The 17,772-nt window shown below is 45.7% G+C and overlaps 1 pseudogene; it reads right to left on the reverse strand.

Annotated features, from left to right (window-relative positions):
- Positions 1-6,937: 6,937 nt before the first annotated feature.
- The window catches only part of LOC144118790 (uncharacterized), a 43,623-nt pseudogene continuing 32,788 nt past the window's right edge, over positions 6,938-17,772 (reverse strand).

Here is a 17,772-nt window from a genome sequence, read left to right on the forward strand (position 1 = left end):
GACGCAGCCCGTTTACTATGCGCGGCTAGCAGTGCTGTTTGCATCGCCACACGCCTCTTCGCTGCACGTATTCAGGTTTTATAGGAAGAAACGGCTTCCTCTGATTACCGCCCGCGCGCTGTCTCTCCGGGCATTTCCCATGGGACCCAACGCTGACCAGGACTCCGATTTCAATCCGGTTTACACTTTTAAGAAAATATGCGATTATTACAAATCCACGAACCAAACTCTTCCCACCCCGTGCAAAAGGGCTGGGGAAGGCCAACGAGCGGGTACTCCTGCGCCTGCTGACTAACACGATGCTGTGCCCGGCAACTCTAAAACATTTCGATCCTCAATTCGAGTGGCGGTGCCCACACTGTGGGCAGGTATCTGACAGCTACCACATGGTGTGGGCCTGTCAGCAGAACCCATCCCTACACCCTATCCCAGACCCCACCTGAGAGGACTGGGAGGCGACCCTGTCCGGCTGCTGCACCCTCGAGGCCCGAAGGGCCTTAACGCAGCGCGCCCGGGCTGCGGCAACCGCCAATGGGGTGCCTGGCTAGGCATCCCACCTAGTTGTTGTAAGGACGTGACCGTACAGGTCTCGACCCCAAACACCTCTCTCTATCATTATTAAATGTCTTCACCACCACCACCACCGCATATGCCGTGACAGGTGCATCGAATAGACGATGTGACAGAGCAAAATGTTATGGTCGTAAAACGAACAACTGCGCATGTATCCTGCGCAGACTGCTTATAGCAAGGGCCCTTAAATACACCTGCGCAGCTGAATAAAACTTCTTTTCTTCCCTGCTGCTCGTCTTATTTACAGACGCACTGGATTTCGCGTAGCCAAGAAGAGAAGAATAGTCCACACGACAAGGAGCGTGTTGAAAACGGTCAGAAAGGCAGCCAGTGTCTATAGCTTCTTGTCCCTTGAGATCAGTGCAAGCTGGCACAACGGGAATTTTCATAGACTAAGCGTGGCGCTACGTGCAGAAGAGCCTTTTATTTGCCGTCAAGTTCTGCTGAAGGAGATTTAATTGTAGGGAAGGTTGGGTTCGGTTTCACTTTCGAGCTAATTCTTCAGGCTTCATGAAGCGAACATAAAAGCAAGATTACTAATCAGTTTTCTGTCGAAACGCAGTGCACTCAAAATATCCAGTCCCAAATGCCCTATTGATTAAACGCTGGTCATACGCGCCTCTCACGGATTTCTTTAAAGAAAACGGCATAGCTTGCTCTTACTGCCGAGGTTGATTGCTGTTACGATGAAAAATAAAGATCGTTTCTCGATTTTTTTAATATTTTAGTTCATGTACTCTACGCATATTAAAACATACCGCCCATCGCTCTGTTTTATGCGAGCTTTTATAATATGCGTAGCCTACAAAAACGGGACATCAACCTTTCGCGCCTCATTTGCAAAAGCAGCGAAATGCATGCTGTAACGCACTGCCGAAGGTCTTGCCCCAAAACAACGCTGACCGATTCAATTGCGGTATTGAGTGACTAATGCAGAGTAAACAAATGTAAAGCATAAATATTGTCCACTCTCATTTAGAGCTGCCAAAAATACAACTGACTAATCGCGCACAATTATACCCGGTATGCTTTAATGTGGGCTCATTCTGTTTGATATGACAGAGAATTCCGTAAAAGATGTCGTTAAAACTCTGCATATTCTGTATAATAAGGTTGTGGCTAAAATAAACAGAAAACTAAGTGCCTTCCATCTATTCGTTTTAAGCAAAGGAGCAGAAACGAAAAAGTAAAAAAAAATTGCGGACTTGGCCGCCGGATGAACAGTTGGGAAATTACCAGGAAATCAAGTGGCCAGAAACGCTAACATCGTCAGAACAGGTTTAGACGCTTGTACAGGCATGCGCAAGAAAGTTATTCTCGTAGATCACGTGAATGTGGGACAAGCGCGTTTTGATCATGACCTGTACCACTCCAAGCTGACAAGTGCAGTGAGCACGCTGCGCTCTCCAGCCGCCCGCGTCGAAAAAGCTGCTACCATCTTAGATGTGAACCCGAATCGAGTTCTTTAACAAAATGCGTTAAAAACCGCTAAGGAAAGCTACCGCAAGCGAATCTAATCCGCTTCAAAGTACGAAGAAAAGCGGGCTGCTGCTCAGGTGGCGCAGCGAAGGACAAGAGCTTAAAGCCGCTTGATATTCAGACTTCTTTTATGCGCACAGAAAGACGACACAAAAAGACAAGGTAGACAAGACGGAGCGCAAACTTTTAACTGTTTTATTCCAGAAAAAGTACATGGCATATATACCACAAAGAATGGATACTTATCAGAGCCACGTGCCGGCCAGAACCCGGGAAAAGCACACAGAAGGCACCGGTGACTCACCTCATGTGTAATTTATCTAAAAAAGCAAAATATTTATCATATATTGTCACAGATGGTGCACTGACACATGAACTACCGCTTTTTCTTATATGGTAGGCTTCAGCCAATTCTCGCGCAAGCGTGCCAGTACTCCTGCACAAGATGCTGGTGCCTTGGAGCGTTGCATCACACAGTTTTTTTTGCTTTTTTTTTATGTCGTTATCTTTTCCACACTCACTGATGTGCGCCGGCAGGTGCGAACCGGTACCGTTCTTCAAAGACAAACTGTGTTCTCTCAGCCGCTCATTAACACATCGGCCCGACTGCCCAATGTACACCTTCCCACATTTCAGCGGAATTCTGTACACTACCCCTTTTTCACACTTCACAAACTTATTAACATGTTTGATTTTGCAATCTGAGTTGCGGCTACCATCTTGCAAAACTAGACGACACAGTGAAGAAAGTTTCCTTGGGGCCGAGAAAACCACGGGTACCTTAAACTTGTTAGCCACGCGCTTGAGGTTATGAGCCACTTTATGCTGATATGGGATGACCACAGGTTTCACTTTCTTTTTTGCAACTGCAACCATTGTCTGGTTGCTACTCCTCTCTTGTTTAATCTTCTTGAGAAGAGCTTCAGGAACTGAACTCACTACTATCTGGGGAAAGCCTGCCTGTTTTAGCTTCGCGACCTGATCGTGAAAGCTTTCCTGCGCTTTCTCTTTTTTCCTTCCTTTGGTTATCACTGCGAGAAATTGCGTCCAAAAAAGCTCTGTCGACTGGTCTACAGAAGTTAGCCAGTAGTATTCAGAACACCAAATGTAATAGCTTGCAGGTTTTTTTCACTGCAAAAACCACAAAGAAAGTGTTCCGTTTAGGTGCATTGTCAGCGAAAGGGGTGCCTGGCAGAACCTACTAAGCCGGTTCCTGCTAAAGGAACTTAACAGACATGTAGTAGACGACCCGTTTGCCATTAAGAAAAGTCTTGAGGATGTTGAATTTTTGCATGAAACTAACTCTCCAGGACACATGTTTTCTGTAGATGTTGTTGACCTGTTTTATTCTATTCCACAGAGCGAAATGTTGGCTTCTGTCAGATTGTGCATAGAAATGAACGGAGCGGTGTCTTTTCAAAACAGCGCTGGTATGTCGGTTGACAACTTCCTTGTACCCCTGGAGTTTTACCTCAGTTCCACCACTGTTTATTTTAAAGGGTAAAATTATGTACAAAGAAATGGCATCTGTATCGGATCGTGCGTGGCCCCGGTGCGTTGCAACATTTTTCTCGCAGGTGTGGACAGATCATTGGCCGAGGCGCTTGAAAACGGTAGCACGCTAAAGATTTTTAGATTTGTAGACGACTTTTTTATTGTTTCGTAGAAACAATCACCTTTGACCTATCCATAAGTCGTGGATGACATTCTTACTAATTTTAGACGACTATCCAAACGATTGAATTTTACTTCTGAACTCGCCAATGACACCTGTTTGCAAATTTCAGACTTGAAAATAACCCTTAAGGACGCAGGTTTTTGCTGGAAGTACCAACCGCGTGCACAGAAGAAATTGTTGCCTTTTGATTCCAAGCAATCGAAAACTGTTAAACGTGCTATTGCTTTGATGTGCCTTGAGTCATCTCTAAGAAAGTCCTGTTGTCACATGGCGCAGGAAAGCTTTCACAATCAGGTCGCGAAGCTAAAACAGGCAGGCTTTCCCCAGATAGTAGTGAGTTCAGTTCCTGAAGCTCTTCTCAAGAAGATTAAACAAGAAAGGAGTAGGAACCACACAATGGTTGCAGTTGCAAAAAAGAAAGTGAAACCTGTGGTCATCCCATATCAGCATAAAGTGGCTCGTAACCTCAAGCGCGTGGTTAACAAGTTTAAGGTACCCGTGGTTTTCTCGGCCCCAAGGAAACTTTCTTTACTGTGTCGTCTAGTTTCGCAAGATGGTAGCCGCAACTCAGATTGCAAAATCAAACATGTTATTAAGTTTGTGAAGTGTGAAAAAGGGGTAGTGTACAGAATTCCGCTGAAATGTGGGAAGGTGTACATTGGGCAGTCGGGCCGATGTTTAATGAGCGGCTAAGGGAACACAGTTTGTCTTTGAAGAACGGTACCGGTTCGCACCTGCCGGCGCACATCAGTGAGTGTGGAAAAGATAACGACATAAAACAAAAAGCAAAAAAACTGTGTGATGCAACGCTCCAAGGCACCAGCATCTTGTGCAGGAGTACTGACACGCTTGCGCGAGAATTGGCTGAAGCCTACCATATAAGAAAAAGCGGTAGTTCATGTGTCAGTGCACCATCTGTGAGAATATATGATAAAGATTTTGCTTTTTTAGATCAATTACATATGAGGTGAGTCACCGGTGCCTTCTGTGTGCTTTTCCCGGGTTCTGGCCGGCGCGTGGCTCTGATAACTATCCATTCTTTGTGGTATAAATGCCATGTACTTTTTCTGGAATAAAACAGTTGAAAGTCTGCGCTCCGTCCTGTCTACCTTGTCTTTTTGAGTCGTCTTTCTGTGCGCATAAAAGAAGTCTGAGTATGAACCAACTTGCCCCACAACGTATATTACTGGATTACCGCTTGATATACTGCAGCTAAGCTGGCGTCGTGGTCGCTTCCGGTAAGCGCGCGCAGGCGCAGTGCGCTTTGCGAAATCGGTCTAATGGTTTTTGCCGGGGGCTGGGTGTAAAATGGACAGCAGAAATTGTGAATCAGTTGGACTATGTGGGGCGGCCTTTACTGCTATACTGGCTCGGAAATAGCTGGCGGGTCCTGGTACCGCGCGGTCTCGGGAACAGCGCACCAACGGCGCTCACTCCTCTTGCCTTCTACGCCGCCTCGGCAATAGACGTTTCCAGACGGGGCTAGGCGCGACATGACCGCATCCATACTTTTGGAGGCCCTTTGCGGCCATTTGCCAGACGTGCGCGCCTGACCGGAAGTGGGCAGACGCCCATTGTAGCAACCTACCGCACGCGGTGAGAGATTTCCTGTGGCGCGGAGTGGGGCGTGCTCCCCACCAAAGACAGGCTCCACTCCTGGGGCGTGGTTCCAAACTCGCGCTGCATAAACTGCGGTCAGGTGTAGCCACAAACACATATCCTTGAAGACTGTGTTGTGGCTAGGACAATCCGCCGTTTAGCTTCACGCGCTTTTTCCATCCCTGTGTCGCGCGAAGGAAAACCACGCGGGAAGTTCGAGCGACTCTTGACGAGGTTCATCGGCCCAATCCCTTGGCAGAATAGGAATGCAGACGTATAATTGTGGCAACCCCGGCGGCTCATGTTCCTGATGCTAGCACGTCCGTCTCTCCATCGATGCGTTTAGGGGCTACCTAGATAGCGAACTCTTTACCCTTGGAGAGCAAAGCTTCGTCCGCAGGTTGTCGACGCGACACATCCAACTCAGGAAGGGTGCCGTGACACTAGTGACAACATATTAATCTATGCGTTGGCCACACTTTAGGCGAACACTTTCCCTCAACTGCCCTCCTACCGTGTGTGTTGTTAGTCTAGGTTTTTATAGCTAATCTTGTTTTGCTTGTGTAGTCGCAGGCCTGCGTCTCTCCTTGTTTATGTCAACTCAAAGAACCACTGACTGCGCAGCAATAAATATGCTGTGTGGCCGGAGCTCCCGCGAGAGTTTATTCCATGTCCTTTCCTTCAAATTGTATGAATGAAGCCCATAAAATGTGCTTGCATAATAATAATAATTGGGTATTTGGGGGAAAGGAAACGGCGCAGTATCTGTCTCATATATCGTTGGACACCTGAACCGCGCCGTAAGGGAAGGAATAAAGGAGTATGCTTGCATGCAGTTGTAGTTTTTGATTTCGAGACTTTTTCCTCCTGTACTGCGCCATCTCCGCACGCCCAGTATCTTGTTTGCTCGAGTCATATTTGAATCCTTGTAAGCAACATATACGTGTTTTTCAGTAAATTTTTTTCAAGTGTTATTTTATTCCTTTAAGTAACCACGTCGGCAACCACGGCAATCACTAGGTTGCGATTTGCGCTATAACGCGTAACCCTGGATCCCGAAACGCTAGAAGTATGGGCTTACGCTCTAAAATCACGGGCATTCGTCTGGCAGGTGGTGCCCAGTAAACAACCATGGAGTTTCGTGGGCCAGGGAGGTCTCATGACCTTACAGCATCATCACATCCTGCCAACCGGATTGTTAGCAAACTGCCTACCATGGCAGGTGGTATTTAATTTAATGACTGGTTGCTCGGAAAAACAACCTGTGTCGCAAAAGGCCCAGAAGGCTCAAGGTTATGGGAGCACCCCCCATCTAGGGAAGTGGCGGATTGCTTATTAGCCGCACCCCTGCACCAGGAGGAGTATGGTGACTCCCAGAAATCCATGAATGCAAAGTAGAGAATGACCGTCTCTATATATAGAAATTAACTCCTTACGCTATCACGTTACCTATCCCCTCAATTTTTTTGCCGAAAAAGATGGGCGTTTGGCTGCAGTTACAGATCTGTAGCCGGCCATAAGTAACCGTGATAGATTCAGTACGTGCTTTATTCACCCGACTGATTGATTGAAACCACGTATATTCCACATTATAATGCGCCGAAGGCGCTATGATGAAAGGGTGTTGTAAAGGAGAAGGGGTAAGGCTGCCTCCGTTTTATTAAAACTTCCTGGAGGCAGCAAGGTGGAGGCTGCGTGCCTCTCGGGAGCGTTGCGCAGCCGATGGCCGACCAGTGACACCCCTGAGTCCTGGATGAACACGAGGAGTTCCCGCCAGAGCTCGATGACACGATCTGGAGACAAGGTATTGGGGCAGGCCCAGGTCCCGATAGAAGAAGGCCACGGTCCCCACTTAAAGGGCGCCAGTGCTCGAAGGTGAGGTGGTGTGCACAGAGGACATTCGCAGAACAAGTGCTTCATATCAGCACGGCAGTTGCACGTCGAGCAGGAACCAGATACAGGTGGCGTTGTTCCACCCCAGTAAAAACGGTTATACAAGAAAAGATTAATAATGGTGGATGTTTGAATCCGTCGAAGCAGGACGGGGGAAGCGCAGGTATAAAGAGGGGGTTACCCAGAGCCGTGAGGAAGGCGGCTCATAGTTTCGTTACAAGCCTCTGCGCGATCAGATCTGCAACCTCAGCTGTGTTAGCGACGGAGCGAGGAGAAGTATCGGAAGCTGTGGCTAATACGGTAGAGAGATGAGCACTTCCTATAATCTATGATTTTTCTCGTTTCCAGTTATGCTGAAGTGCGCGGGGACCTAATGGATGGTAACATGGCGACCGCGCGAGCGAAGCCGGCATGCGTTATGCCTTATCTTCTGCATTATAGGGTCCATATAAAGAACGTTGGCGCATGCCCGGTTGGCAGCTTGAGAGTTCGCGCACGCACGGTGGTGAATGGGGTCAGTTTGATAAAAAGTGCGAGAGCAGAGTCCACTTAGTCTAAGATAGCCTTAGCTTGGCTCAGGTACTGGATGGCGCTCCTGCCGATGTATAGGAGTATCGGCTCTGATTCTTTGTTGTCTGGTCGTACCACGCAGTGGCATACCAAGTGTGGCTGCTGCCGTCTGCAGGAAGTGCAGCGTGAGTGTATACAACACGTTCAGTTTTGGGAAGTAAGCCCGCGCCGCATCCGCAGATTCGCATCGATATGTAGTGGAAACGGGTTCCCCTCAGTTAGTGGCGTGGTTTCTTGTGGCGGCGCCTTGCTGGGCAAAGTGTGAAATGTGTGTACATGGTGCCCGAGGAGCAATAGTGTTTGCAGCCGGCGTTTGTGCCACGAAGCCTCGTTTGCTGCGAGTGGGTGCGCATGTCGGGGAGCACTGAAGGGTCATTGAGCTTGCTGAAGCTCTTGAGCGCATCAAAGCGTGTGTACCTCGAAGTCCTGTGATGATGCGTCTGGCATTGTTAAGTAAGCGGTCAAGCACGAGACTGCGTAACGTTAACAGGATGATATGTTCTTGCGTGCATAATGTGGGTGACGAGAAAAGCTTTTGTTGTGTTGTGTTTAATAGCACATAGGCAGCTAAAGCCATCATGAGCCAAGCACAAGGTATATAATTGTTTTCTACAGAATTTTATAAAAATTGTGAAAAGTGATCGGTGATGTATACAGCCTAAAATGTAAGTTTTACAACTAAGTGATGCCAAAAAAAGACACATTAAATAAGGACATTTGCAAAAGCCGTAAAGAAAGCCGGGTAACCTCTGCAACCCTCATTGGCTGTGCAAGGATGTTGAGGCTCCCAACCAATCGAATAATGACCTTAGCCTTATTATCAGGAATGAGAAATTGACTGAGGTGTGGTAAAACATATTATGTTATAGGTTACTTAATATTGTCAGATCTACAATTTGTTTAAGACTCCTCTCTTTCAAAATTTTAAAACCTGTGAAATGTAAACAATTGGGTCTTCACCTAAGAGTAATATGTTGTGGAATGGTCTGTGGTCATTGTAAAAAACTGCAAAATGCTTTTCCTCATTGTTTGAAGTTTTTTCATAAATATAAAACATGGTTTATTCTTCGCTAAAATTGGCATACTTACCATTTGGGCTTTTCTTGTTTTGTCCGTAGGAAATTATGTGTGAGGTGTGTGTGTCCAATACGGAGACGGCAGATAATCACTTCCTTGAAACGTTCTCAGTGCCTGCAGGACTTCCAATCTCCTAGAACTGATTTTACAAAGAGTATTTTTGTTATTTGCTTCACTGTCCCAAGTGGACTGCTATTTTTTTCTTATTTTACTATGTACAGAGTTCATGCAATCTTTAAAGAGAATATTTACTCTTTTATTTGCTTGCTACGAGCATGTGCAGCGGAGAGGTCTGCTCTCTCATTGTTTTAATGCCGACATGAGTCGGCATCCAGCAAAGTATTATATGTTTTCCTTGAGCTATAACTTTTGTTATGATGTGCATGATATGTCATAGAGCATCGGAGTGATTGCAATGCTAGAGCGGAGTGCTGTAAGTAAACTAAGGAAGTCGGTGTAAATATTGCTGTTTCTGAGGTTACGATTTAGTATTTTTCTTATGGCTGGGCATACAGCGTAACACTCGGCTGTGATAATAGATGCGCACTGTGAAAGTCCTAATTCCCTTTCATACCCTCGTACTACTGCACTTCCTACGCAGCCGTCCGTTTTGAAGCGTAAAGCTTCACTAGGCTCCTCAACACCGGGCTTCGCGTGAGCCACACTACAGATTTGCCACAGCCGCGCATGCGCGAAACCGAGTGACGTCACGCGGAGCGCAGGTGGTCGCTGCCGCCGCAGCCGTCGTAGCCACCGCGCGCTGACTCCGTCGTCTGACCGTGAAACCGAGTGACGACACGTGGAGCGCAGGTGGCCGCTCCTGCCGCAGCCGTCATCGCCGCCGCGCGCTGCCTCCGTCGTCTGACCTTTCGCTACGGAAGGAATAGAAGACCCAGAAGTGGCAGCGTGGGAGTTGGCTCAAAAGCACCGAAGATATTAAAACTGCAAGGCTAGACAAGCGGCTAATACGCCAGAATCACGAGAGGCACGCCTTGCTAAGCGGCGGCAAAAGGATCAAATACCCAACAAAACAAGTGAGCCGACGGCGTTCATAGAGTTTATTGGCGTTGACAACTTTGCTAACTCCGTTCATTTTCACGAAATGAAAGGCGCAAAACCGGCTCCGTGGGTCAGAGGAGACCCCAATCTCGCTTTTCGCTTTGTATATCGTGGATTAGCTGGGCTAATAGATATTAATTTTTTTGAACCATCAGTATAAAAGTCCGCGAAACCATTGTATATTTCCTCGAGTACTAGAAATTCTTGCAGTATATGTTGTTGCAGAGCTGCTTTTTGTAAAACTGTGTAAGATTGAAATCGCATATCACCAGAAAATTGTACCATGGAGGCAGTGCCTTTCGTCTGAGCGCAGTGTTGGGTAATGCACTGAGCGCCGAAATTCTGGCAAATCTCTTCAAAACGCAGAAGGAGCGGCTTGGTAGTTTGCGATTTGTTTTTAAAGAGTGCTTTAGGACGGCACTTTGTAACTATTTTTCAACAGACATGTTTCAGTAGGGAACGGATTTTTAGAATGTATGAGCATGTGAAGCTTTCTTCTCATGTCTGTGAGTGATGGTGTGTCAGTTTCAACATAAAGACTGTTTATGGGCGACGTCCTGTAGGCACTATTTGAAAGAAGTAAACATAAATTATGCACCGGGTCGAGTTGTTTCAAGTACGATGGCCTTGCGGAACTTTGCAACCCTCGTCTGAAATGGAACGTACTGCAGAGCTATAAATTTACAGAAGGCATACCCAATCAGAAGCATACTGTTTTCATGAAAGGATTTTGAGTATGTTCAAAGACTGCGATGCTTTCTTTTTCAGTGCATTTATGTGAGGTCGGAAAGTAAATTTTTTGTCGAAAGTTATGCCTAGGAATTTTTCTTCATTTTCTAAAGGTAGTTTGGTTTGGTTTATGAGATTTTACCGTCCCAAAGCGACTCAGGTCTAAAAGTAGTTCAGTTTCGTTTAGGTCTAATGTGCTATTAGCTTGTAAGCCCAGTTTTATTGAGAAAAATAAGGCCACTGATTCCTGCGGGGAAAAACGGAAGCCATTTATGTCTGCCCATGTTGCCAGTTTTTTATGTTAACTGTATTTGTCTTTCGCAAGTAGATATATTGGAGGATGCCCCTGATATCTGAAGGTCGTCAACATAGACAGAATACATAATGGTCGTTGGAACTACTTTCCTAATAGAATTAATTTCTACAACGAACAATATTGTATTTAAAGTACATCATTGAGGTACTCCGTTCGCCAGAATAACATTCTTAGAAACAGCAGAGCCTAGGCGTACCTGACACGAGCGGTTATACAAGAAGTCCTTTACGCAGTTCAACATCGTGCCGCAGATGCCAAGCTCGGCAAAGTCTTGAAGAATCCCGTACCTCCAGGTTGTGTCAATGTCTTGTAAATAAAAAAGACTGCAATAACGGCATTGTTTGTGCCCAAGAGCTTCTCTAACTGTATTTTCTAGATGAACGAAGTGATCTGTATTGGAGCATTCCTGTTTAAAACCACACTGACTGATATCAAAAAGTTCACAATATTGAAGGAAAAAAATTAATCTTATATTGAGGACACTTTCAAAAGTGTTGGCGTGGCAACTAGTAAGAGCTATGGGTCTATATATAACTGCTGGGAGAGGTTGGTTTTTTCCTGGTTTTAAGAAACGGTACAGTATGAGCTTTTTTTCTGGTAGCGGGCATTTTCCTTGATAACGAAATTTTTATAATCTTAGAAGTGCCTCTACGGCTGACTGGGAAAGATGGGTCAGCATTTAATATTGTATTTGGTCGGGTCCTGGAGCTGTTATTTTGCCGGCAGAAAGTACCCTATTGTTTTTCTGGAGGGTAATTAATCCATCGTATTGTTCATTACTACCTCCACTTGTTAGGATCATTTCTTCTTCGGCCTGTTTTTGCATTTTAGAAATGACTGGGTGTACTGTGACAAGCTAGAAACTGCATCGAAGCGCTCCTTCGATATAGCTGACTGTTCCCTTATATTTGTTCGTGTAGCAGGTGTTGTCAAAAGCTGAACTGTCATATGATTTTCTTACCTGTTCCTACATTTTTGTTATGTGATTTGAATGTTTAGGGATGGTTCGTAACTCTGCCACGATGCTTTCTGGGCACTACGACGGACATACCGAAATTTAGCTCTAGCCTTTTTAAAATTTACTAGGTTCTCGTGTGTAGGGTACCACCGAAAAATACCCCAAGCTCTATTCTGTCGTTTCATTGCATCCTTGCAATATTGTGTCCTCAACACTTTGTGATTTTGCCGTACCATTATTGAAGACTTAGGAATAGCCAAGTGTGCTGCAGCAAAGATAGAATCAGCGAAGTGTTCATTTATTTCATCAATGTCAATATTTTGTAAAAGTCTTTTTTCTAACTGACTTCTGATCTAAAAAGTTGCTAGTCAGCTAAACGAAGCTTCCAGCGTCACCGTTTTGTCGGGATGATTTCCGCTGCAGACATCAGACCGATTATTACGGGAGGTGATCACTACCATATGGGTTGTCTATAACATCCCATTTGGAATAGTTAAAAACAGACGGCGAACTAAAAGACACCTCTCAGCAGCTCACTCTCCCTGAGGCTGGAGAGCAGCATGTTGTTTTTCCAGAGTTCAGCAAAGAAATATTACTGCTGAGAATAAAATCTTCTATAATTCGACCTGTTATCTGTTTTTTTTTACTTCCCCACAGAGAGGAATGTCCGTAAAAACCAAAACAACCAGATAAGGCTCAATGTGGGTAGCTTTCAGGTGCGGCTCTAGTTATACAGAACTCACTGTAACAGTTTTATGTGTAAGCAGAGTGGCAGCTACAGCCTGTAATTTAGTTGTAGTTTAGCTTCACGGGCTGCTATACCGTTCTGCACAATGATAGCTACCCCTCCCGATAGCCTGTTTGTATGGTCTCTGTCATGGCAGAATGTCTTATATACATTTAGTACAGGTGTATGGTGGGGACCTACGTTGGTTTCCTGCAAGTAGAAAACCACAGGGTAGAATGAAGGTAAGATTTCCTTTATGTTCCTGAAATTATTTCAGAGTCGCCTGCAATTCCAGTGCATTATAGGCACCATCTTGTTTTACGTATGCGCGTCTAGAAATTAGATTAAAGTTGACCCCTTGATTGGGGGTTCACTCTTTTTTTGATCCAGGGAGTTCTGCCATACCTTTGACGTCGACTGCCCGGAGCAACCCTGGCTCGTGTGCATCACCTCCTCAGAGGCGCAAGACGGCCGTGCAGAGTGCACGTGGGTCTTTGTGCGAGACCTCAACTCGTGGGCAGAGGTCTCGCCAGTGTTGCCTCGAGAGGCAACATGACCTGTTTTGGAGGTTGTGGAATAGTGTTAGCTACTTCCACCTGGGCCGACAATACCCGTGCTGCAGCTTCATTACGTGAGGTCTGGGCAGGTGCCAGAGGCCGGTGTGATGGATAGCCCTTTCGCACAACATCGGCAAAGCTTGCGTGTAGATTTAAAGAACAATAGTTTGGCATTCTGATACGTGTTCTCGCCTCTTAGAAGGAAATTATTTCTTTAGTTTTTAATACAATGACTTCTTGTTTCGTCTTCCACGACAAGTATGGCCTGAAGAAGGCTGGGTGCTCGCCTTGACAGTATGCGCAGGAGAATGCTGCTTCGCAGTTTTCAGAGGCGTGCTTTCTGAAGCGCATTTTGTGCACGTTTTGGAGCCTCGGCAGCTTACGGAACCATGGCTAAATCTTTGGCAAGTGAAATAGTCTTTCGGGTTGGGAATGTATGGTCTTACTGCAGTCTCTGTGTACCCCACTTCAATGGAGTAAGGCAGCTTCTACAGACTGCATGCAAAGTGTTCATGCCAAGTAGTGCATGCTAAGTGCATGCCAAGTATTCAGATAGCCGGCTTTCTTGTGGTGGGTTGGTTTCCAATAGAAAGTTTAAAAGACCGCTTCTACTCATGTTTGGTTATCGTGGACCGGCCACCGTGAATGATGGCGAACTCAGTTTTATCTGGGGCAGTGTGCAAACCAGTCTCCGTGACGTAGTTGTGAATGTTGTCAAGGGCTCTTTCTAAGGCATCCTCCTGCTCGCCGATGGGCCCTTGATGTGTCCACACGGTGACGTCGTCAGCATAAACCGCGTGCTTCGTTCCCGGTATGTCCACAAGGCGCCTGGGTAGCTGGTGCATAGCTATGGAGATATCACTAAATCCTGAGGGACGCCTACTAAGTTGGGGAAGTTATAACTGGTGTCCTGACGAACTGGGACCTGGTAGCTTCACCCCTTTATGAAACCAGCTATGAAGTTGTGTATATTTCCTCTCAGTAAAAGGCCACGAGTTTTTGTCATGATGGTGCGGTGTGGGACGCCACCAAAGGCCTTGCTTATGTCGACTCCAACAACAGCCCATGGGTGCACCAAGTTAGGATTGAGGACGTCCTCCTTGAGGCGGAACAGTGCATCTTGTGCAGGTAGTCCAGAGAGTATCCATACGATGTAGGGAACAAAAGGTCGTGATGTTCAAGGTACTACATTAATCGCGTGATGACCATGCTCTCCATTACTTTGCAGATGCAAGAGATTAAAGAGATAGGAAAGAGGTTGGATAAGTTATGTGGTGCCTTGCAAGGCTTCTAAATGGGTTTGATCACCAACAACTTCCGAGCTGTCACCATGGCATCCTAGACTCGGTTAAGCTCTTCGAGGAGAGCTTGCTTGTACTCGGGGTTTAATTACGTTGGTAGGCCACGTACACCTGATCGGCTCTCGGACTACTACGCACATTAACATGCTACAGGGCATGCTCCAGCTTGGGCATGGGGAAGGACTTAAGTGGATCGCTCTCCTCGGAAGGCACATGTGTCAGTGTGAAGTCACATACTTAAGGGAGCCCCTACCATGGCGGCAAATATTCATATCTTTGAGCAATATTCGGTAGGACATCTAGTACTACTAACTCTTCGCATTAATCTTCAAAGCGCAGTATTAGTGGCCTGATAAAATGTGTTTTTTTAATAGTCTTTTAGTCGAGCACTTGGGGACAATGGGATGCTAGAAATGTTTAGGAAGAGAACGGGTTTCTAGGACGTATGTCCATGTCAGTGCGACTGTTCTATTCTCTACTGTGGGCTCATTAGCTGCAACGTAAAGACTATTTACCAAGGATGTTCAATATGCTCCACTTGAAAGGCGCAGACCAAGATTACTAACAGGGTCCAATCATTTAAAGTAAAATGCTCTCGCTGAACCATATACTAACACCAGTAGTCCAGCTTGGAGCGCACCAGAGAGCGATAGATTTGTAATAGGCATGCCCTGTCGCATCCCTACCGTTTTCGCGAGAACACTTTTAATACATTAAGGGCTTCGGGTCCTTTCGTTTTAAGGTTGTAATGTGTAGTATAAATGTGAGTTTCTTCTCAAATGTGACGCCTATAATTTTTGTTCTTGTTTATTTGGTAGTGCGCTTTGGTTCGAGTATAGATTGAGATAGACCTGTAGACCTCTTCGCAATGAGAACAACTACTCTTTTTTTAGGCGAAAACATGAGTTCATTTCTCTCTGCCCAAACAGCACGTTTATTTAGTGTGATTTGTATTTGTCTCTCACATGTTGACATACTGGAGGAAGTGCAGGCTATCTGTAGGTCATCTACATAACCCACAGACTTGGGTATTACTTTAGCTAAGGAATTTATTCTTACAACAGAGAGTGTTGTGCTTAGAATACACCCCTGGGGTACGCCATTCACTTGGGTGAAAGTCATGGGCAGACTTGTTCTTAGGTGGACTCGGAATTCGTGGTTTGCCAGGAAGTCATTCAGGCAGTTCAGCATCCTGCCGCGGATGCCTAGTTGTGCTAGGTCACGGAGGATGCCGGACATGACATGGTATTATAGGCGTTCTCCAGGTTGACGAAAACCCTGATACAGTGCTGCATGTTGACGAACTCCTCCCGGATAGTATTTTCTAGCCGGGCAAGTGGTCGAACATGCTTTTTTAAATCCACATCTATGTGTGTCTAACAGTTTCCGAGGTTCATGTACGAAGGTCAGTCTAATGTTTATTACGCTTTCGGAATATTTAGCAATGCCGGTGATGAGAGCTATCGCTCTGTAACTGCGAAGACTTGTCGGTGGTTTTCCAGGTTTCAGAAATGAATGATACTACAGCAGTTTTTTCCCACTCCTCAGGTATTTTCCAACTTGTTCATATATTGGTAAAGAATTTCAACAATGCCTCGACGGCTGCCGCAGAGAGATGGGCAAGCATAATGAAGTGGAGAATGTCTGGACCTGTCACTGTTTCTTTTAGCAGAACATATTACTCTGTTTAATTCCTGCAGTGTGATAGGCTGGTTGTAGTCCTCATGCATGTCTCCTCCAAAGGGAAGCTTTCTTTTCTCCTATTGCTTGGTGTTTCTGAAACGTGTTCGTGTATTTGGATAAGTTTGAGACTGGAGAAAAAAGCTCGCTCAATATTTGTCCTGCTCTTGCAATAATGTTTGTGTACCGGGTGTTGCGAATAGCGAAAGTTTGGAAGGAGTAAGGTGGCCAGTGAATTTACTTTTTCCAACAGTTTCTTTGACTGAATTGCACTGTTTGTTGATGACACATGTTTCTGCAGGAGTTTTCCTCTGCATTCCTGCGCACAAACCGTGCTCTGGCCTTGGCCCTTTTGAAGGTTAGTAAGAAGTCTCTGCAGTGGGGTACCACAAGAGCAGACCACATGCTTTGTTTTGCTTTTTTGCCTATGTGCATTCTTGTGTCCTCTATAGCTTGTGTTTCTTCTGTACGAGTCCTGTTGTTTGTGGTATAGTGAGTGATGCGGCCGATATTAAGCATGGAGTAAACCTTTTATTATTTTTTCCACGCTAAGAACTTCACAAAATTTTTTTTCCAGAGTGGCACTTGTAAAATCTTACCTGTCGGCGAGGTTGATTTTCGAGTGTTTTGGTCATGTGGGGTTGCGTGGAGTAGACGATGAGAGCCTGATTACATTAAGTAAGTGATAACTTTCTAGGGGGTTATTCAAAACATACCATTTAAAATTTTTAAAAATAGAAGGTGATGTGAAACTAGAGCGACGAAAACCATTTTTCCTGTGCTTGGGCAGCAATATGTGGCTTTTCCTGCATTTAAATGACTGACATTACATGTGAGGATAAAATTTTCGATTGCTTGGCCCCTAGAGTCACAGTGTTCGCAACCCCAAAACGGGGACTGAGCGTTAAAATCGCCGCCTACTAGATATGGCTCCAGCAGTTCATCGGTCGGGCCTTGTAAATCTTGGATTGTTAATGCGAACTGTGGGAGAAGATATACAGATCATAATGTTATGGTTTTGGAGCTGACGACGCTTACTGCGGCCGCTTCAAGCTTTGTGTTAAGTTTGATTTCGTGAGCAGAGACGGCGCTTTGAATGACAACTGCGACGTCTCCCGAGAGTGTTTGCCTGCTCGCGATCGCGTCGAAAAGTTTTACAATGCTTTTAGGTATATACATGTTGCGGACCAAGATTGGTCTCCTGAAGACATAAAGCTAAAGACAAAGTTGACCCCAAATTTTGTGTTATGCCACTTTAATTCTTCAACAATCCACAAAAGTGAAGTTTTTATTTTTGAGTGGGAGTGAAATGGAAGAAATTTACTTTTATGGTCCCGTTATCAGGGCTCTCTCTTTTTCTTAGCACGATACAGCTGTTCCGCCGCTTCGAAGTAGGCGGACTTGGAGTTAGATCTATCACTTCACCAGAGGTGCTGGACGACCACGAAGCCATGGATATCCGAGTTCAAGGTCTCTCCCAGTGGGGGGAAGAATTGCGGGAGGCCGACCCATCGGCCGGCACTCCCTGCTTTGAAGATGGCAGAGAAGTCTTCACTGTCACTGCCTGGGGCGTAGA

Source organism: Amblyomma americanum, chromosome 1 (genome assembly GCF_052857255.1).
Source record: "Amblyomma americanum isolate KBUSLIRL-KWMA chromosome 1, ASM5285725v1, whole genome shotgun sequence".
Taxonomy (NCBI): Eukaryota; Metazoa; Arthropoda; class Arachnida; order Ixodida; family Ixodidae; genus Amblyomma; species Amblyomma americanum.